This window comes from Pinus tabuliformis, chromosome 9 (assembly GCF_031772625.1).
Source record: "Pinus tabuliformis cultivar Carrire ecotype Pingquan chromosome 9, CPIR1, whole genome shotgun sequence".
Classification (NCBI taxonomy): domain Eukaryota; kingdom Viridiplantae; phylum Streptophyta; class Pinopsida; order Pinales; family Pinaceae; genus Pinus; species Pinus tabuliformis.
In genome coordinates this window covers 722488634-722511643 of record NC_142307.1, presented here as the reverse complement: position 1 = coordinate 722511643, position 23010 = coordinate 722488634, and positions in this window count along the sequence as shown.

Genomic DNA, 23010 nt, shown 5'->3' with positions numbered 1-23010 from the left:
GCATAGTAGCATTGACTGATTATTGCTAGACCCGTTCTGGGCTAGTAGGGATCGCCTCTATCCGTAGAGGGGATTTACCTCTCCAACAATTTGGCGACTCCGCTGGGGATCAGCCTTTTGTCTCTTGTGTCCATTCTTGTGTTTGAATTTGATTGCTCTCTCTTTTCAAGATTTGGGGTTTGATTCTCTGCTTGTAGACTTCCTGGGTCCATCTGGGAAGTGTCTTAATTGGTTAAAGGATTTCTACCTTTGGTTTGGGAGTTTTTGCTTTGATTCTACTCGTTTTTTACCCTCAGCGCGGTTTAATTCAAAACAGACGCGCTGACGTCGCATACCTGCTTCTCTGTTTTCCCTGTCATCGCTCCTGTACGACTAACAGTCGCGCTGACCTCGTTTTTGAGACAGCGCGCTTAGTCCATGTTCTTCCGCGCTGACAGCGCAAAGTTGCTACAGGCCTTCTCTTGTCAGCGCCGAGTTGCTCAAGGCCACCCGCGCTGATCCTGTAGAATTCATTTTTGTCCAAATTAGCCTCCTGAACCTATTGCTTGGACTTTCCCCTATTCTCTCCACTTGGTCTATGACTTGTTTTTCATTGCCTGAACTCTGAAGTGCTTGTTTGCGAAGTCTTGTTCCATAGGGTTTTGTTTTTGCTCAGTTTTCGGTTTTGCAAATACCTTCCTCTTTGCTTTCGCTGCTTGGTTTGTATTTCGGCCATCACGTTTACAGTTGCTGGATTGTGTTGAATCTCTAATTTACTGGTTGGGACTCTTATCCTCCGGGTGTTTGCTTTTCTCCATTGATTTCGCACTTTAGCCCTAGGGCATCTAGTGGCCGTGTGTGTGTCAAGCCTTCCGTAGGGATCTTGTTCTCTTGTTTGACCAGCCAACTTCAGATTTGTTTTTTACACTTGTTCAGTGATTGTTGAAGTGTTTTTGGTTGTGTTTCCGAGCGGTTTTTGCTGCTTCCTTGCTTGAATTCTTGTTTGTCTTGCCGAGCTTAGATCACATAGCTCGTGCGGAACTTGGTTTTTCCTTTTGATTTGGAAATCCTTGTTGGATGTTTTGGGAACTTTGTGTGCTTTCATTAAGTGATTTGCTTGGTGTTCCTGTTCCTCAAAATTCATTTGGATGCTTTGTGCCATTGAAAGAAAATCAAACCAGTAGCTTTGCTTTCGAGAATTGAAAAGGAAAAGAACATTTCGTTGATTCGCATTTTCAAAAAGAAAAGTTTCCTTTCCTTGCTTTTAGCTGCATTAGGCTGTTTGATTGCTCGTGTTCGTTTTGTTTGATAAAAAATTCTTTACCTTCTCATAGCTAGAATTCATCGAACAAAATGGTATTCTTTGGCATGTAGTTTGCATCTAGGTAATTGTGAGAGAACACACGATAGGACCTGAAATCGAGACTTAATTCAAGATCAAACATAAAATGAACTGAATTAATCTAAAAATGCATTGGAACTAAATGCAAATATCTAGAGGTCTAGGCTAGAGACGTGTTCCGGCGTCTTTAAACATAGTCACTATTGTTTCACATTATGGTTGGGTGATTCCTCCTTCTGTGACTCGATAGTGGTCTAACACGGACTGTGCTCCCACGTACCGTCGCGTATATAGGGAGACCCCACTAGGCTCTTATCCTTGATCCATAGGAAGCCGAGTCTGCCGCCTTGCGAACCGTAACGCACCGAACACAGCATTCGGGAAGATTGACTGCAGTACGTAAAGTCCTTGGTTCTCATATGATTGCCAAGGTGTATAAGCGGTTTTAAGGATTGCTTGGTAAACCTTTGGCCTAGAAGTCTCCAGAGTAGTCACTTTTGATCCTTTTCGGACTCCCTAAATGAAAAGGTGCCTGTGAGCGTCTTGTCACTTCGTGCTCATTAAACATTCGAAGGAGATTGGAGTCATCTTTTCGTCCTTTTCTCGACTCTTGAAACATGAAAAGGTCAAGTTTGGTTCCTGTGTCTTAAAAATTTATTCAGCCAGGATAACATCACCTGGTTAGATCTCATGTGCGTTAGCTTGAGTAGGTTTCGTTTTCGTTTGCTATGGCAACTTTTCCGGGATTCACTAACCCAGGTTCCCCCTCTGATGGGAATCCAGGTCAATTCCCTCCTCTTGGGAATGTTGGTGCTCCATATATGGCGACATTGTCCCTACCAGGGTTAACTGTCAGGTTGCCTGTGTGATTGTTTTCAACTTCTTTGGTCCCTACCGTATCGGCTGTTAGTCCATCAGTCACTCCACCTGAACAACGTCATGTTGATCCTAAGGTGGATCTCTCCCCTTCGATGCCTACTTCTACGTCTTCCTCTTGTACTTCGCCTGGTGAAACTCTCGATGCGGGTAACCAGGTGGCTAAGAAGAAGAAGAAGAAGACCAAGAAGAAGAAGTCCCCTAAGGGAGAGCTTACACACACAATCCCCCCCTCAAGTCCAGCTATCCACTCCAGTATACCTGACGTCGGGTCACCTTCTGCTCCTCCGCGGAAGGTTAAGTTTCCTTGCCGATTATGCAAGGAAGACCATCTGCTTCGTGATTGCCCTGGCATTCCCAGGGTATTAGAAGTTTGGTCTCACGATCCGACCCACCCTTCATCGTCCACTAACGATCTTGGCGATGCTACCTCATCAATTGGGAATGGTAAAGACAAAGGGAAACTTCGAGTCCCTTGTAGACTTTGTGAAGGCAATCATCCCCTTCACCTTTGTCCACTCATGGATAAAGCCTCTGCTGTGTTGGCAAGTCTTGCTGCTCCTCCGAATCCATTTCCCGCTGGTTATCAACGTCTTTCTGCGACTGCAGATCGCGTCCCTGCTGACCAAGAGATTGCTTCAGATTCTTCTCTTGTCCAGCCCCCTCTTCCCGAACCCGGCTGTTCCCAGCCTCTCCCAGACCAGTCATCGGTCGGACAGAGTGTTGACTCGAGTTCGCCGCTCACTCACTCTATTCCGGAAGAGCAAAATTCCCATGTTCTTCTCGTCTCCTCAGATTCTCCTGAGCTTGATAATGGTTCTCCTATTGCAACCTCTCCGGAGAATTCAGATTCTGTTCTTCCCGAGCAGGGGGGCAACCATATGGTTCCCCCACCAAGTAGTTCGGTCATCTCCTTTGATTGGAGTCGTTTGACTGCCCCTCCCCTCCCATCCCATGTGCCTTTCTGGGTCACCGCCTATGCCTGCAATAAGGCGCTGCCCGGCGCTGTGTTAGACGAAGGAGCATCGGTTAGTCTTATGCCCGTTACTACTTGGCAAGCTTTGGGTTCCCCATCGCTTGTACCTATCGCACCGCATCTCACCGCGTTTGACGGAGGAACGAGTCAGCCATTAGGGATCCTTCCAAAGTTTCCTATTACTTTGGGGGGCAAGACTGTCTATATAGACATCTCAGTTACCCAAGGTTCTTTAGACTTCAATCTTCTCCTTGGTCGTGATTATGTGTATGCCATGGGGACCCTTGTTTCTTCACTTTTCCGTGTGGTTTTTTTTCCACACGATGGAAGAATCGTGACGTTCGATCAATTATCGTTCGTTCGTCCACAAGCCCCTCCGACGCACTCGTCCTTCCCTCCTGGCTTTCATCCACAAGTTGCATCTGCCTCGCCGCAAATCAACTACGTGGCCACCTACCCCGTGCCCGTACCCAGTGATGACACCATCGTGCATAGTGTCCTGGGGGCATTAGATCCTGATTTCCAAGATGTTGCCTTTCCCTCCGGGTTGGCACTCTTGGGAACCTCCGCTTCCCATTCATTATGATGAAGCCTGCATGGAGCACAGTTCCCTGCCCTGTGTCAAGCTCGCTAAAAAATGAAACAAGGCATCTCGAGGATAGTTTTGCTAATGTCTCAACCTCGTTAAAACAATGAAACAACTTTGTATCCGGAGCATAGTTCCTTGTCTTGTGTCAAGCTCGTTAAAATCATGAAATAAGGGTTATGAGGATAGTTCTTTTACTGTGTCAACCTCATTAAAAAATGAAACAACCCCCTTTCCAAATCGAGTCTTTTGATTAAGATCTCGTAAGATACAAGTCGAGTCTTTCCTAGATCTCAAGAGTGAACCTTCATTCCATCCACTTTGTTGAATGCAATGAAGCTTGGGGGGTATGTACCTCGATTTGCATTATTCTGCTAGGGGCATGCGAACTTATAACAAGCATAGTTTCTCGTTTCAAGCTTGTGTAAACATGAAACCGAATCCAAGCAAAGTTCTCCACGGTCCAAGCTTGTGTAAAAATGAACCCATACCCGATTTACATCTCGTGATTGCCATTTTTATCCGCTGAATTCTGCTAGATGAGCCTTGGTTGTTTCATTCCATTGCTACCATCTCTTTGGCTGATCATATGCTCTCACTTGGTTGTTTTTCCTTTCCTAGGAACCGCAGCGATGAGTGGTTTTATTAGCCAGCCTCTTGACCATTACATGTTTTGAGCAGTTCCACCATTTCCGAAACCAGTTGCTACCTTTTATACCACTCGTTCCTCTAGGACGAGTCAACTTTAAGCTCTTTTCTCACTCGTAAAATGTGAAAAGATTGTCGAGTATTTTTCCCTTTTTGACTCGTTAAAGAGAATAAAAATGGAGGTCTGCTTTCAGCTCTTTTCCGACCGTTTAAAGATGAAAAGATTTCCGAGTTTCCCCTTAACTCATTAAAAGGAATGAGAGGCGGTCGCCTTTAAAGCTCTTTTTTTCGACCGTTTAAACTAAAAAGATTGCCGGGTTTTTGTCGTTTCGAACTCGTTATTGGCTCCAAAACGACGTGCTTCTGACCGCTTTTTTACTTTTTCGGGTCGAAGTCACTATTTACGAAAAGTACTCCTCGATCATTTTGGTCGGGCGGTTCTTTTGAGTATTGTTTTATACTTTTTCGGGCTCGAGAGACACAACTTTACGAAAAAGGACCCCCCTGGAGTTTTCTTTTCTACTGTCTTTTCAGACTCTCTAAACAGGAAAAGACGCCGAGTTCTTCCTTTGTCAGACTCGTTAAAACTTAAATGACATCGGGTATCGTCACAATGACACTTTTTCAAGCATATGCTACCCCCGTCAAGCTTGTCATCCAAAAATAATTGGGGTACCTGCCAGAAATGGTGGGGAAAATGGAACTGTAATCATAGTCGTGTCGGCAGTCTGTCGCTCTTGAACATGGCACTCCTCTGCTTCGTGTCTGGGTGGGACCATCTCATCTTGTTTTTCACTGGCCTCCGTGGGTTTGGGTTATCCTATTTTACCTCTCATCTGCTCATTGCCTTGTCACCATGACCCCTGCTCATTTGATGTCAAATACTGCCAAGTCCGCTATCGTGCCGCCGATATGTTCAAGAGAAGTTGACCTCTGCAGAGTTACAACCTACCCTTGACGCCTCACATACTTCTGATTCATCACACTAATCTTCCTTTGTCTCGTGTCGATGATGTGGGAAACATTATGGCCCACCTTCGATCAAGGTTACCTCCTGTCGACTTCAGCTCATTATCTAGGACGGTGACTTAGAGACCCCTTCCAGGTGCCTTAGAGCTTGCATGCCTCAATGGCAGGTTCTTCGTGTTCGACGCGAGGTTTTCATAATTGGCCTCCGATCGAATGATTCCGTGGGTGTTCGAAGCCAGCTCATTGATTCGCATGCCGTGGATTGTACCTATAGTACCTTGAGGACCATTGTCATTATTGGTGGCCCCTCTCGCGTCTGTTAACAGTTTTCATCATTGACTGGTAATCAGACGATGTTCATGCATGTTCGACTTCAACTCATGTATTCACGTGCTTGAACTTGTACTTTGCTCGGATTGGGATGGAGCGCAAGACCCTGGTTCTAGTCTGTTGTGAGCCAGGCTGCGATTTTTGTGGATTGATATTACATGACTCATTGATGGATGGCTGCGACCATACCTTGTTATCATCACGGTCTCTTCAGCTGGGTGGCTACGTCCATACCACAGACCTTTCTTCATATGTCTTTTGGATGGCTGCGCCCATGCCTAGACTACATGTAATCAAGCTATCATTTGTACATACGTGCAGGTCCTTCCTGGTGGTGTTCCAGTTCGGCAGTTTTGTAAAGCATTTCACCCCTCCCACTCTCTCGGGCTTCATGCTTTAGGGGGCATCTGTTACACAGTAATTTGTCACTGTCTCCCTGTCAGTCACCCTATTATGTCAGGAGTTCACAATAATCAAGTTCATGCCTTCTGAACTGGCCAAAAACCCACTTTTCCAAAGTTTTCCTCATCAGCGCGTCTGTTTCTAAAATATCCGCGATGACTGGCGCTTCATAACAGACCACACGCGCTGCCAGCGCGGAAGCACACGACTTTTCCGCGCTGATCGAATTTCATGACCAGCGCAGCCTCTGTTTGTACTCACCCGCGCTGACATGGCTCTTTCCATTATGTCTTTGCGACGTCAGTGCGCTAGACCAGTTATGCACCCGCGCTGATCCAATTTTGGCGAATTTGTTCCAACAGCCAGCCTTCCAGATAACTCCAGACTTGGTTGTTGGCCTTGTGAGTATCGACTCCCTTCTATGGCATGTTTGTTCGACCCTTTGCAACTGCTTCCCTTGAAGATAAGTTCATCCTTCCACCCTTTTAGGAGGCTCCTTCTCCTATATAAACTTCCACCATTACCATGAGCAGCTAGTTTGGAATAGCTTGGATTGTGCAGAGCTTATAGTGCTCAGATTGCTGCTACTATAGGTAGTTGGTGTGATAAGTGTGGAAGTGCTTGATAGCTTAGGGAAGGTTGTTTTGTGTTGTTTGTGTGAGAGAGAGAGTTTCTTGTCTTGGGAGAATCGTTTCCAAAGGTGAATGCTTGAGACACTTGCTGACTAGCCCCTCCTGAGAAGGATACCGACGTCAAAACATTTGGTTGTACTCTTCTCTGCTTGATTAATAATAGATGACTGCTATTATTGTTCCATTCTCATTTGTCTATGCAATGGTTAAATGTGAATTACATCCTTTCTGACTGATGTATGGTTGCTTTTATTAGATTTCACGCTTGTGTTTGTTTTCTCTTTGTGTGTGCAGGTGTCTATTTGCGGAGATTGCGGAGGATCGTGACCAGCCAGAGCGAAGGAGTGAAGGTGGCATCTCTTCATCAAACAACAGCGCTGGAATCCAAGTAGGTGCTCTTTGCCTCTTGTTTAATTACAATTAGGAACTTGGATAGTAGCATTGACTGATTGTTGCTAGACCCATTCTGGGCTAGTAGGGATCGCCTCTATCCGTAGAGGGGATTTACCTCTCCAACAACCATGACCAACCACTAGTTCCAACAGTGGAACGTTAGAGTAACTTCCGCCTGCTTGTCCATAGAGATATAGTAGCTTTGTACAATTGAGAAGCCAAGGCTCGTTACAATACTCTCCAAGCTTTCTCTAACATACTCCTATTGGAAGCTTGGCTAACCAAAAGTCTCTACAATGAGTTATGAGGGATTATATATATCAAAGGTTGGGGTGGCCCTTGACATTCCCCCTTGTCAAAGTTCATATACCCTCATCACTCTTCATCTAGGATTTAACTGTTACATCCAACTATCAACACTTGAGCTTCCACTTGACAAGGCATTACATACAATTTGCAGATGTACCCATCTGAGAAAAAATAGGCTTGAGGAAACCATGAAAGACATCACTATGAATCAGACAACTGTGGGAAGACTAGCTCTTCAATATCCTCATGGTGGTTGATAATAGCGAATTGATGCCAAGATCGTTAGTCCGTGATGGTGTCTGTGTACTCTTAGGTGATACCTTTCTGGAAATGAACTATTTCCTCCATAACATCTGGGTACACAGATCGAGCTCCTCTGTCCAACTCGTCCGATAACGTTCACGTCATTTTCTTGATTGCAGCAGGACCATCGACATACTGATGCATGGTTTCTACACTAATCACCAGGTCTGGGGTGGTGTCTATACAAAATAACTCATCAAAGTACAAGTCAAGCTCAAGTCAAACGTGTGCCTTTGTCTTTGCTTAGGTGAGTTTCCTAATAGATGGGATCATGTGTCTTCATAGAACAACATCCATACTCCTAAATACTTGTGCATGGGAAGCCTATAGACTAGTGATGAGCTATGGGAGGTCTTCATAGTTCTAGATCTAACTCTGGATACGTGCCTTCACCTCGATCACTCTAGGCTTCATCATGTTGGTATAGTGTAATGGGGCTCCCTTGTATCTCATTTTCCATGTTTGCATGTAGTCAATAGCAGCTTGGACATTTGAAAAGATATGTGCTCTCCTAGCACATCATTGCTGCCAAACATTGAGATAGAAAACTTCCTTATGCATGGTGCCAAACATGGAATACAATGCCCGCATGACTACTTCAAGGGAAAATACTTCATCCAATATTGCATTCTTTAACTCTAGTTGGGTGGATGTTGTAACAAGTTCTCCTCCTTGCTTGGTTGTTTGTATCTCCTTATCCATTCACTCGTTCTCAGCTATCAAGAAGCGAACACTAGAGCTAGTGGCTTTGACATATGTTCTAGTAGCATCGGCCAATGTTGTTGCATGCTTGCACACGTCAAATATGATCACTCGTTGCTCAAACTATGCGGGAGATGTGTGATCATCCGGAGTACACACTCTATGGGATTTCACAACTCTATGCTATGAGTTGTTGAATGAGATGTTTTTTTTTTTTTTTTGGAAAAATCATAATTTTATTCGTAAGGAAAAATTACAATTTGTAGATGCTGAAGAGCATATGCATATGACTTGTTCCTATTTTCACAGGAAGCAAGACATACATGAACAAAAAATAAAAAAATACAAATATTGTTCTTTTCTGCCTTTCATTTTTTTCACCTTTCGCCAACCTCCAGTGTTGGGAGTGGCCGTTACAATGGAAAGCTAATTTTCACTTGCATGAGTGGGAGTGTCTTTTTCAGAATTAGATCCTTCTGATCCATGAGTTCGTTTAATTCTTGTTATTTCCATTCCTGTTAGTTGATATGTCTGGTGCTGCATAGGGTTGTTGGGGACTTCCTCCTCCTTTTGTGTGCTATTCTGGTCCTTTTGATCCTTCATTTCTACTTTGTATGTTGATGACTTTGTTTTTTCTACTTCTTCCTCCAAGGAGGTTGTATATTTCCATCTTTTGGTTGTTTCTATTACTTCTTGTTCCATTTGGGAGTTTTTTTTAATTTAGGACAGGCACTGTGGAGGTGTCATGTTTATAGACATCCACGGCATCAGAAGGATATATTTTCGTAGTCTAGTGGTTGTGTCCACTATTTATTATCGATCTTTAGGAATTTTCCCAATACATTCCCTATGGTGATTAATACATTGTGATGCCAGAAGTGTAATGGGAGGTTGTGCAACCTGACCCATACTAGCATCTTTTATACCACCATTGTGTTGGCATCAAATTCTGGAAACCAAAGGGTCATAAATAGTTCTGCATTGCCCCATAACCATGGTCCCTTATTGAGGATATGTTCCCTTTCTTGTACTGTTATGAATCTGAATATGAAAAAGCCTTTGGGGCATAAGTGTATTTCACAGTCTCGTGACCAGGCATCATAAACCCTTTGGTGCAAGACATCAAATTTAGGCCAAAACCCATTAAATATGCATATAATTGGTTTGGTATAAAGATCTTTTTACAGGTCTTTTACCCCAGGCATTGCGATGGCAATAATAGGATTTTCAGATATTTCTTCTACAATGTAGGGCCCTAGAAACTTAGGTAGTGTTGCAGATTTGGTTTGTGCCTTTTCCTTACCTTTGACTGCTTCCTTGAATGATCCTGTGCATTTTCCTTACCTTTGACTACTTCCTTGAATGATCCTATGCTTTTTGAGCTGGTTCCAACACATCCACCCCTGAGACACAGGTTAATTATGATGGTCGAGTCTATGGTGATGCCATAATCCTGGAGTGTGAGGTTGTCCTGTAAATTGTGACCTGAGGTGGTTCTGTATTTTGTTTCTTAGCTCCTGAATCTTCCTCCTTTTCTAGATCCTCCAGCAAATAGTCTTGCCTTCCAGTGTTTTAATGAAGATTTGAATCAGATCCTCCACATTTGAGTGTGGGTCTATCTAAGGAGGGGCTCAATCTATTGCCCATGTGTCTAGATCTAATAGATTTAAGCATATCGATGCTCTGTCTACTTCTGTCTTTGTCAGATCCTATTCTTGATGTGGCAGTAGGTCTGTATAAGGCACGTCTAGATAGGTGCCCCATACCTTCCTTTGCATTGTCATGATCGTCGTAGAGGGTTCACCTTTTCCTCTTATCACGAGGTCTGCTAGCTGGTGGTAGACAGGGGAGATTGGTCTATAGATGGCTAGATATGGCCAGTGTATGAACTAATCTGCCTTCAGGCTTCCCACTCCATTTTTCCTTTGGCTTGATATGTAGGGTGCATCGCTAATCCGATGGGGGGAAGTCCTCCATGACCATTGTAGAGGTCTTTCTACCACTAGGTTTACATACACTATTTTCTGGTTTCGGCAAGTGATTGCCTGCTTTCCTGCAAGGTTGTACACAACTACCCATACGCCCTTGATGCCTAGGTCAGTAGATTGGAAATCATCCTCAGCTGATGCTATTGGAAAATACGTAACCACAGATATCAAACCCTATGTTTTCCATGATGTAGTCTTGTCCTGATAGAGAGGGTCGATTAACTCCTCTAGCCCTCTACCATTCTTAGTCTTTTTTGCAGGCTTAGGGTTGTCCTTCAACAGTTTCCAAAGGGAGGCCCAGATGTGTGATCCCTTGTAATCCACTAAGCTCAACGTGACTGAGTCTATGCCAAAACCTAGGATGCATTGTGTTGTGGTAGCCAAGTCTTCCAAATTGTCGGCGGCTAGTTGCGTTTTTGAGGACTAGTAAAACCTAGCTTTGAGCTTCTCTACAAGAGTGAGTAGCTAATCATGGAGCTTGCAAAGGACAATTTGTCTATCAAATTGCAGGCAGCCAATGTCCCTCAACTGTGGTCTCTCCAACACAAGGGCCCTAAGATTCTCCGGCAAGTCAAGGTCAAAAAGAATTGAGGAAGCTTCAACCTCTACTATGGATAAGAATTCTGGAGCTATGACTTTTCCATCTGGATGGCACGCTTCAATCCTTCACTCAAGATTTGGTAGCACATTTCAGATATGCGATCCACTCCAACACCAAAATGTCTCCATCCTCTATTTGAAGAAAGGAACTCATGTGCACCTTTTCTCCTCTCGGCGAATGAGATGTTGTGCATCTATCCTTCTGGATTGTCTCCAAGGATCTTAGTGTCTCCTTGGTTTCTTAGGACTTGCTCCGCTTCCAAATCAAGTGAAGTTGGTAAGTCGACCTCCTGGTGGTAATGCATGAGGTCGATGTATTGCTCTAACTCCTCTTGCTCCATATCCATATCCATATGCTCAAGTGTTTGTTCAATCTCTTGAGCAAAGTCCCGCTCCTACGATTGCTCACCCTATTTGCTTGGTGCAATTTGTTCAGATGAGTTGACTACCTGTACGGGTGAAGTTTCATCTATCAGTACATGTTTCATCCCCTATTGTATATGTTCCTACTGCGCTTCCTTCTCCTGTCTGCACATCTCCTTTTCCTTTCGGAGTTACTCCTTCAACTCATGCAACTCCTTCTCTGTTTTGTCCATTCTCCATTTTTCTCTCTGCCTTTGCACATTCCTCTTGTCACATTGTTGTCTCTTCACCTCTATTGTGAAATCTTCTTTCTGCACAAGTGGGTCCGCTCTGAAATTGAAGCTTTGTTCTACCTCTGCGTTATCGACAATCTTCCTCTTACATTTTTCATGCACCGGTATGTTTACCTCTGCTGCTGTTGGTGCTCTCTTGGATGCTACATCACACTGCATCACTAACCATTCCATAATGATGTCAATCGGTTCATTGGGCTTGGAGAAGTTGTAACAGTATCTCCATGGGTCTTCCTCCGCTTAATGACATGCCTCATGGATCCATTGGAACTGTGCTCTTGCACAGTGATCTTTTACAAAATAATGCGGGTCATATGAATTGTAGCTTCGGGCATCAAAAGGATATTTCCTGATCTCCTCTACTTCGACATCCACATTCTTGAAATTTTGTATCTCGTATAACTTGATCCACAATAGAAGAGTGGGCCAGGGTGCATTCTTCTTCCAGTGTAGCTTGGTTGACAGTCTTGCCGAGATGTGGTATGATACTTCTTCCATGACGAGCTTGTCAATGGAAAACTTTGGCAAAAAATGTGGAGGCTTCTTCGTGTTGTACATCTGTATGAATATGTTGAATGGTGAGGCATACCAATCGACAATATCAATCAGTTTAACCATTTCTTCCTTCGACATACAAGGTGGATCCTTCTCAAGTATCATCTTGAACACCAAGGTGACAAATGATCTGATAGTTGTGTGATAACTCCTCTGAAGCTGTATTCAGACAACATTATGCAATAAGTATCCACAGAGGTTTCCACCAATTTCCATGACCACTTCAAGCCCGAGAACTCCTGACGTGCAAAGATTGCATCCAAGATGTAAGTGGACATGTAGATTTTTGATTGTTGACCTTTGGGTGGCTAGCAAGCTCTTGCTACCTATTTCTTCATCCTGTGAGCCAACATGTCATACCAGTTGCATGATTTTCCTTCATTGGCCAGTTGGTCCAATGTGATCACCCAACTCTGTGGGAAGGTTTCCTTGGTCTCTTGGCCATACAAGAAATATGCAAAGATGACCAATTATTGATACTCCTTCCACAGTATCTTTCTCTTGTAAACCTGGAAGGGTGTCATCCTAAATTTGGCCAGCTCCTTTACCTAGTTCTTCAAGATATCCCTGGAGTTGGCATTACTACTGAGTATGCTGGAGGGTGTCTCCATGGTGATCACTAAATTTTACATATGGTACATCTGTTCATAATCCTCTGATATGAAGGTAGAAATATCCATCCCACTTACACTGCTTAATGTCCATCATCTCGAGATCAGTGTGCAAGATGATCCAATGTATCATGTCCACACATGGGAACGTGGGCCACCTGCATGCAATTTTGTACAAGCAAAACTTGTGAATGTTTGCATAAACTTAGCAGTCTTCAAGGTATTCCCCAAATGTTCCTGCAAATGCATCATTGACCTATTTCCATTTCAACTTGATTTCCTTGTCTACAATCAACTTGGTTTCTTCATAGATCGGAAAACTTGTAGAAACTCGCTCAACTACTGCTCGAGTTTCACTTCCATCGGTGTCCTTTGATCCTTCTCTCTTGGAGGCCATTGATCTTGAACTACTAAGAGGTGGATAAATACCTACTAGATCTGGAGACATGGCGACATGCATGGCAAGAAATATGTCATCTAAAAGCAAAAGCAAACTTGACGAACGACATGCAACATTCAGAGGGATTGACTTGCAAGGATTGCGCAATTTTTTGTGTGAGGCTGGGAGGCGCAAAAGGAAGAACATACTACTGGGAGGCTGGTTGGCTACTGGAATTGTACAATTCAAAATCTAGACTAGCCTTCTGGGTGCTAGGATTGCATAATGCGCAATTTCAATTGGTTAGGGTTGCTGGCCCAGTGGCTGCATTGTACAATTTTTTGGGCTAGCAGTCACTACCTCTGAGAATTACGCAATGTAAGACTGGAGGACATTCACTGGGCATAAATGCACATTTTCTAGGAGGAAGGCAGAGCTTTCCCTCTTAGGATTGTATAATACTGCCTTGGTGAGGTAGAGTCTAGGCCAAGGCTGCCGAGACCCGTCGATGGGAAACTAAATGAAAATGAAGAAGTGAATGCATGGAGATACTAACTATAAGTAGGAGTGAATGATCATTCATTCAAATAGTGAATGAAATATTCAGAAAATGGAACAACATGCATGTGTGTGAAGCGAGTCATCAAATCAACAACTGTTTGTGCAAAATTGTGTTATGCATGCGGCAACAGTGAGATGGTAACAAAAACTGAAGCGATGCTAGCACAAGCTAATATGCATGCAAATGAAAACAAGCATTCATAGAAATCAAGCATATGACACTCACACAAGCAAAAACATAATAAGCAACAAAAATGTTGCAAAAGACAAGTTAAGCAGACTTACCTAGAAATAGCTGAGATGGATGTGCTGAAGACTCCTAGATGTGTTGTGTGATGTCATAGCTCCAAGATCAATGTGAAGAAGTAAGCTCTAAAGAATCAAATAAATAAGCTTGATGCTCATGACGCACATGCCACAAATCTAAGAAAAAATGACACTTGGAGGAAAGTTTCTAAAAAAATCTTTGCATGTAACTTCTAGCTACTAAAAATAGCTCCCTAAAATCTAGGCATTGTTTTTTCATGTTATTTTTTCTATTTCGGGAAAAAGAAGCCCATGCATGCAAGTCAAGTTTTCTCGGTCCTGGGTGGAACCGGTCAACCCGAGGGCACATGTAAGAGCCTGCTTGCCGGAGGGAGAAATTTGTGTAGTTTTGGGAGGGAGTTGGGCTGGTTGCCCAGAGGAATTGCGCAATTTCTAGGAGGATTAACTGACTGCTGCCCAAGATCATGCAATTTCCAGGTTGAGCTATCCTACTAGGCTAGATTGTGTAGTTTTCACTAGGAAGGTTGACTGACAAGATTATGTAGTTTCTAAGCCTAGCAGGCTGCCAGTCAAGATTATGCAATTTCTGGAGGGAAGACAAAACTACACAATTTCTTGAGGGAGATGCTCAACATGCAGCTATACCAAGTCTAGAGAAATAGCCTGTGAGGGGAGTAAAATATGTTATCGTACACAGGATGGCAATCTACTAGAAAACCACTGAAGGTCATGTACTTGACAATGCAAGACATGTTGATGGGCATGGTTGGTAGGGAGGCTCCAAAACGAAGCTAAGGAAAAATTTTGGAGGGTGGTTGTAGATGTTACAAAAACTTAATAAACCAAGTGGAAGTTTTTCCTCTTCAACACTCGCAGATAAAGGTTGTGGATAAGAGAAAGGAAGAGTGTATGAATAAGTTCTTGAAGTGATTATTTGGATAACTTTTGGTTCCTCAGGTTGAATTACCTCTGGTTGCAATTTTTTCGATTCTACAATTTTAGGTTCTATAACTTTAGGGTATGATGTCTCATCAATTTCTAGTTGAGAAGTTTCAACTGTCGCAAACTCTCTAGTTTCCAAAGATGTAACTTTGGGTTCAATACCAATAGGAAGTGATGATTCTGGTTGATTAATTTTGGATGTAGATTGTTTTTCTTATGTTTAAGACATCGGGTTGTTGCCTCGGTAGGTAATGGATGAAATATTTTCATCCTACACAAACCATGAGGGTGTTGTTCTGCTGTTAATTAATTAATTTTGAATACAAAAAACACAAATAAAAATAAAAAGGGGCAACTACACACATAAGGATTACCAATTCACTCTGAATTGCAATATATAGTTAAGTATGTGTAAACAATCTCATTGAATGTTGTGTCCAGTGTATCATAGTTACAAAGGCATCCGACTTAGTTACTTATGGTATGTTTGCAACCCAGTGGGGACTTCCAAAATATACCCTAAGGTACTTGAAGTGTATTCTACAGTAGTGTTGTATAGTGTGTAACCATACAATGGGGGCATTCCTATATACTCGTTGTACGTGGAAATCCAACCATCCCTTGGATGTAACACTAACAAGTAAATATTGTTCCTACATTTTGAGACATTGGAACACATCTTCTAGCCTAGAGGTCGAATAAATGTGTCTTTAATGTTGCTAATTCCCCTTAGAATATTTGATAAAATTTAATGTAGATATTCGTTAAGGTTTCAATTTTAAGGATCAAAATTAATTCACTTGAACTCCTAAAGTGAAGCTAGCACGAGAAGAAACACTTTTCATTCAATGAAGATCTAACTAAAGAAGGGAAGGATTTTCAAACACTAATGTGGTCATTCCTATATACTCGTTGTACGTGGAAATCCAACCATCCCTTGGATGTAACACTAAAAAGTAAATATTGTTCCTACATTTTGAGACGTTGGAACACATCTTCTAGCATAGAGGTTGAATAAATGTGTCTTTAATGTTGCTAATGCCCCTTAGAATATTTGATAAAATTTAATGTAGATCTTGGTACAGGTTTCAATTTTAAGGATCAAAATTAATTCACTTGAACTCCTAAAGTGAAGCTAGCACGAGAAGAAACCCTTTTCATTCAATGAAGATCTAACTAAAGAAGGGAAGGATTTTCAAACACTAATGTGGAAAAAAATAACTTCTAAACAAGATCTCCAAAACTACTATTCTAATTAAAAAATTCAAAGCCATAATGCATGAGAAAATGAAAATTTTCTTTCCTTTCAATTTTCAAAGAAAATAAAAATGAAAGTATGTTAAGGTTATTGAATAAAAAATAATTCAACTAGAATACTACTGTAATATGAAAATTTCTTTCAACAAATTAATAACCAAGTCTAACAATTAAAAATCCTAATTGACAAGAGGAAAAAAAAAAAAAACCTCATAAATAAGGAAATCACACTCAACTTCCAACAAGTTGTTGTCTTTACAGAGGCCTTGGAAATACCATAGATTTAGGAAGACATTGTAAACAAAACATAATTCAAAGCAAGGTAGGGAAAATGCAATTTTTTTGCACTTACAGGATCATCTCATGTAGTGTATGGAAACCAGTGTGATGCATCACACTTACAGAATTGGGAAAATTCATAGGGATGCTCTATCACAAAATAAAAAGTGTGATGGAGTTAATTTTTCTCAAAATACGCAAATCAAACCCTAACCAAGATAAAAATCAGGTTTCCCTAGGTCTAATGAAAGTCCGAACAAGAAAAATAAAGTCGATTTTAGAGGTCCGAAAATGTTAGGCAAATAAAACCACTAAATAACATCATATTCCCTAACAGAGTCACGAAGTTTTTTTATGGATAAGTTCCTTTTGTGGAAAAAGGTAATCTCCCGAGACCTAATGTCTTAATGTAGAAACAATAGAGACAAAAATATAATTCTTTCCTTAAAGATGTTTGAAATATGGCAAGAAAACCTACTTGGAATCCAATATAAGCTTACTCCTTCTCCTGGCTTGCTAGCTCCATCTCCAACTCTAATTTCTATAAGTAGAACTTGAAAATAATCCAAAATGAGCTAGAACCAAAACATACAAATCACATATACAAACAACTATGAACAAGAATCCAATGATTCATGTTCTACATATGCATAAATGAGACATCAGTATAGGAGAAACAAAGCACTTCTATATTAATAAAAGTAAGAAATTACTACAACCCTTGTAGGCCTTGACATTGTGAATCTCTCCTACCTATCTTATCCTTATTTTTCCACAATGGTAAGCCTTCAATCACACCTCAATCACAAGGATGGATTATCGACCTCTAGGCACAAATGAGCAGTATAATCGATAATTTGGAGTCTCCAAAAGGTAACCCAGACTTTATGGGAGGCAATGAATTTATAGGGAAAATGAGGTGGTTTTGGATTTACCATTCTGGGGATTAGATCCACATAAGGGTGAGGAAATTTCTAGGAGAAAAGAGATAAGACCTTAATATTGGGAGTTTGATATATGATCATATAGTAAATGGTTAAAATCACTTCCGAATTTTCTAGGGAGAGAAACTTCAAATTTTTCATTTTTATTTTTACTCATTTCCAGTTATCATTGCACTTTTTTGGAAAGAAACATGTGCTTCCTAGCACAGCTTCTATGTGTGCAACCTATGTCATCGTAGTTTGTCTTAAAAGTAGGTGAAATGATCCACAAAATTATGGTTTTTAGCCAATCTAATTGAGGATTTTGTAACTTTTGAAAAGTGAATGCTTTGGATTTGTAGCGGTTGATTGTAGAGTGTAAATGGATAATGATATATCCGTGTTCAAGGTCATTTGCTTGGATGTGACAGAATGATGTGTAACAACCATAACTAAAACATTGAGTAGCGGCTTAACTTTGTATTTGTTAGATCCTCCTTTTAGATTTTCCACAACTTGTGCTTCTTTTTTATATGATTCATGGCAAGAACAATCATAGGATTTGTGTCATTTTTTCTTATTTTATGCTTGAAAAATGCTTACTTTTATGATGTATTTTGTTTTTCTTTCGTCATTTCATATGCAAAGAGAACCCCATACAACTCATCGATTGCTATTTTCTATAGATCCTTCATTTCATTAATGGTGAAGAACATGTAATCAAATCTTTAGGGTCATGATGTTAGCACTTTTTTCACAATCATCGGTTCTTCGACTTTCTTACAAAGTAGAACAATCACAAGATTTGTGTCATTTTTCCTTATTTTATGTTTTCAAAAATGCTTACTTTTATGATGTATTTTGTCTTTCTTTTCTGGTTTCATATGCAAAGAGAATCCCATACAACTCATCCATTGTTAGTTTCTCTATATCCTTCATTTCGTAAGAGGTGGAGAACATGTAATCAAATATTTAGGGGCATGACCTTAGCACTTTTTTCACAATCTTCCTCTTTCTCACAAAGTGCATTGATAATGTTAAAAATTTCATCCACGGAGAAAATAGGTTGTAACATTTTCTTTTTGTTTCGTTTTCAAACTATTCTACTATCTTCTATGAGTTTGGAGCTTCACCTTCTTCGCATTACTGTTTCCTTCATAAAAACTTTAAAGTTTTTCGTAGATTTATTTTTCAAATTCATTTATTTTCCTAGATTGTATAACAAGTCACAACTAATTTCCAAATATCGAACACACGAGTCATTATCTAATTTTGCATATTGTCCTCCATAATGCATCGTTTTTTCCAAAAAATATTGGGTTCTTTTTTGGGAGAAGCCTTCTTCACTAACTATGGATGATCCCACAATCTACATTCCAAAAGTTAGACTAGTTTTAAAGGAACCAACAAACTCAAAGTGTGGGTGAATCAATATGAGACAATTTTTCTTATTCAAACATTTATGAAACATAATAAAATAATTACATATATGATATCTATAAGTTGAAGAACATGGAATACAAGATTTTTGTAGAATCATTTTCAGGAGACAACCACAAAATTTCTTTTCATAATCCTTTGTAGGAACCAAACTATTCTTAAAAAATGTGTAGGAACCAACCTAATAGAGACATCAATCCCTAATGTTTTAAATATTTGTAGGAACTAGCCTACTAGAGGCATCAATCCCCATCACTGCAAATATCCATATGTAACAACCTAATTGAGACACAAAACCCCACTGCTACAAATATTCATAGGAACCAACCTACTTAACTAAGTCTTCCTCTACTTCTGCCTTCACCAGGTCTACTCATTTTTTCTACCTTCACTTGGTCCACTGATTTCTTCCAGCTCCACCAAGTTTTGTTTTCCCAATCTTGTTCTTTTTGGCATCTTCCCAAGAGCATACTTGTAGAACATCCCATGTATCCAAAATTTTAAATATGATTCAGAATTTTTTATTGAAGGTACTTATATATGTCTTCTCATATCTTTGAAAATTTCACATTCTAGTTCCTAAAAAAGAAGTTCCAACAAAAATTCCAAGCTGACCTGCTAGAAATCAATAGTGAGATCATTCAAAAAAGTTAACTTCTATAAGGCATATCTCTTATATAATGGAACGAAGTATTTTTTTTTTTTTACCTTAGGCATTCCAATATGTCTCCATATGCATCTAAAAGTTCCAGAGAAGCTAAGCTATACCAGAAATTCTAAACTAACTTGGTTGATGTTGATTTTATGACTTCAAAAACTGTAACATCCACAAGGAGTGTTTATGAAATTATAGCGCACAAAAATTTGAAAAGTTTCCCATATGTACCTATATATATTTCCTTAGTGTCCTTAATATTTCATGATATGAAATATTTCAACAAATATGTTATTGTGAAAATATGAATCTAATATATTTTCATTCAATTGTGGTTGATTGTGATCATGAATTGAGATCCATTGTAATGCCTTATTTATTCTGGACCCAAATGTTGGATATATATTATGAGATTTTTCTCCCATATGATATAATAAAAAGATATATTATATGGAACATTGTTTTTTTTTTTATGATTTATGAATGGATGTGTTTGTGTGTATATGCCCACATTAAAAATTTTGAGATTATATGTTAAGCTTTGTGTAATGTGTATTTTTATCCTTTTTTCAAAGGTTAATGGTTGTAATGAATGTTTTAATTGGATGTAAATTATATTTTCACCATCTAAACCCTAAAAATCATAAATATTTCTTGGTACACCTTGGGTGAGCCTTTCTTCCCTTTCAGAAGATTAAATATTACCACAATATGCTAGACTACAATATGGCCTTTGTTGGCAGCATACGACATAATGAATTATTGTTCATATGTACTTAGAATTTATACTTATACATTGTGACAATTGGAGTTGTATCAAAGTTTAGGAATCATGTGTTCCTAGGAATTAATTATTGCGAGACAAGGAAATGCTAACAATACAACTCCCATCCCAACACCCCATCACCCAACCCAAATCACATTGCAGACAAATTTGAAATTATTTCTACTCATTTAACAACTGGTCACTTCATATTATACTCATAGATCATAAACGCTTGCTCCGAAGGAACTCCTTGGATTCTCCCTAAGCGATCCATGGGTGCTCCATAATAGTAATGTTAAATTTTAAATATTTATCTTTCATTTTTATTTTTTATTTCAATTTTTAGCATTACCATTAATTATTTCTAGATGTTTGAGAATAGTTCCAACCACATCAAAATTCACATGGACAAAGTAGAATTCACATGGACAAAGTAGAATTTCATATCCCATTCAAAATTTAGTGGAATTCATAAGTTTACACCTTTTAAGATTGATGGGATAATTTGGAGGATGGATTATAATCTAGAGGATAATTTGGAGGATGGAGTATTGGCTTTAGAGAAATTTGATAATGCCAATCTAGAGGAGGATAATTTGTGGGATGGAGTATTGGTTTTAGAATAATTAGAAAATTCCCTTATGGATGTCGTTGTTCATAGCTAGTTTTCTACAAAGACTAGGTGTCAAGCATGCAGATGAGCTTCAAAAGTATCTTTAGGTACTTCCTTAATTTATTAAGTGATTTTATGATTCTTTCCTAACCTAGGAAAAACACATTGATTGATTATATAATTAATGTTGGCTATTCCACTAATGTTTTTTAATGAAAGGTAAATTAATTTACTTTAGTGAGTTTAGTCTAAGTGAGTTAGGATTTAATCCGAAGGAAATTTTGGAGATATATGGTTAAAGATCTATCTCAATGAGAAATTATAAAATGTCTAAGGCATAGGTGGGAGACACATTCTAAGGCATAGGTGGGAGACACATCAAATGTTCTGGATGAAAATTGTCTCAAGGGAGTTAGAGACTTAAAGAACCAATAGAAGACAAATTTGTACAAAAATGATGTTTTGGGAGAAGGATTAGAAGGAGTTAGGTTAGTGGAGAGATTGAGAATTTTAAAGGATGATACCTATGAATAAAGTTGCAATTTTCAGCTAGGCTTGCATATGGGTAGAAGGATAAATTATTTCCTGAAGTGCACAAGGGGTCATAAATTGCAAGGAAGACAAGGCCTATTCAAAGGTGAAGAATCAAATATTTCCCAAGCCTAAGAATTTCTATTGGGCCAAATTCTTAAGGAGGCCAAAGTTTCGGGTTGGAAAACCAAAGTTATAGTTAGCTATATTTATTTGTGTATTTTATGAGGGTAATGTTCCCTATTAAGGGAACACTAATTTTCCTAAGCAATAAAAAAGTTAAGGAGAATTTTGAGGTTCAATTCCTATTATGTTTTCTGAGTGATTTTCTATTTTAATATATATTCCAAATTGTTTAATTTAAATATTGGTGTATTTTTATTTCAACTATTTTGAGAAAAATAATATATTGAGTGAATGCAATTTTCTTGGTATAAAATAAGTTATTGAAAATATTGAATAAAATCGGGTATTGGAAAACAATGGACAATAAAAAACATGTTGAGATGCCACCCAACCACCACCATGGTCCCCATGTCCAAGAATCTAGCTACAACACTAGGACTACTAATATCTTGAACCTAGCACAAGACAATTTATTAACATAAATGCACAACTCGGTTCTTAACATAATTATTCAATAGAAGAAAAATTACAAACAATTTCAACGCCATAAATAAAATCAATTATTTATAAAATCAGAATTGACTTGGGCTCTCCTCTTGAGATAATCTCCCAACTCAGATTTTACAACTACTACATATCCTAGATTTGATCCACTTGATCAAGCCCTAGATTTTTTCTTCATCTTCTTTGTTGATATGGATCTCCTATGCTACACTTTTGCACCTTCCTTGTAGCTAGCTGACACACTAGAATGGAAGACCTTCTCCACTCACCCCTAAGATGCTTCTCTCAATGTCATGTTTTGTATAGCGTGTCATGTTAGTCTCCTTAGCATTGCTTTTATAACTTCTCATTGAGCTAAATCCCTATCCCTAATCTTCAAAGTAATTGATTGTCTAAATTAGATATAGCCTCTCTAGAAATCAACAATCAAAATTAAAATATAATTACTAGCCATAAATACTCTAAAGTAATGCATTCATATTTTAAATTATTCAGAATACCATAGCCTCTCTAGAGATCAACAATCAAAATTAAAACATAATTACTAGTAATAGATACTCTAATGTAATACATTCATATTTTAAATTATTCAGAATACCATGGTATACATAGTACAAACCAAGTTTCAAGATATGCTAGACTAATATGGAGATGCGAGCCTGATCCAGGAAAACATGCTTTTACGTGATCGTGGGAAGTTCAAAAATAGAAGATAGCATTTGATCAACTTAAAAATCAAAGTCAACTTGCAGTTTTTGAATTATATTAAAAGACACCTGCATGATGTTTGAAAGCTCGTACAGCTATAAAATCGTTGCAGCAAATGCTATAAGCTCCGACCAACAATCTAATCGCATGCTACACAAATTTGAAGTGTCCAACTGCGGATTCCATGTGAACTGCCTAAAAT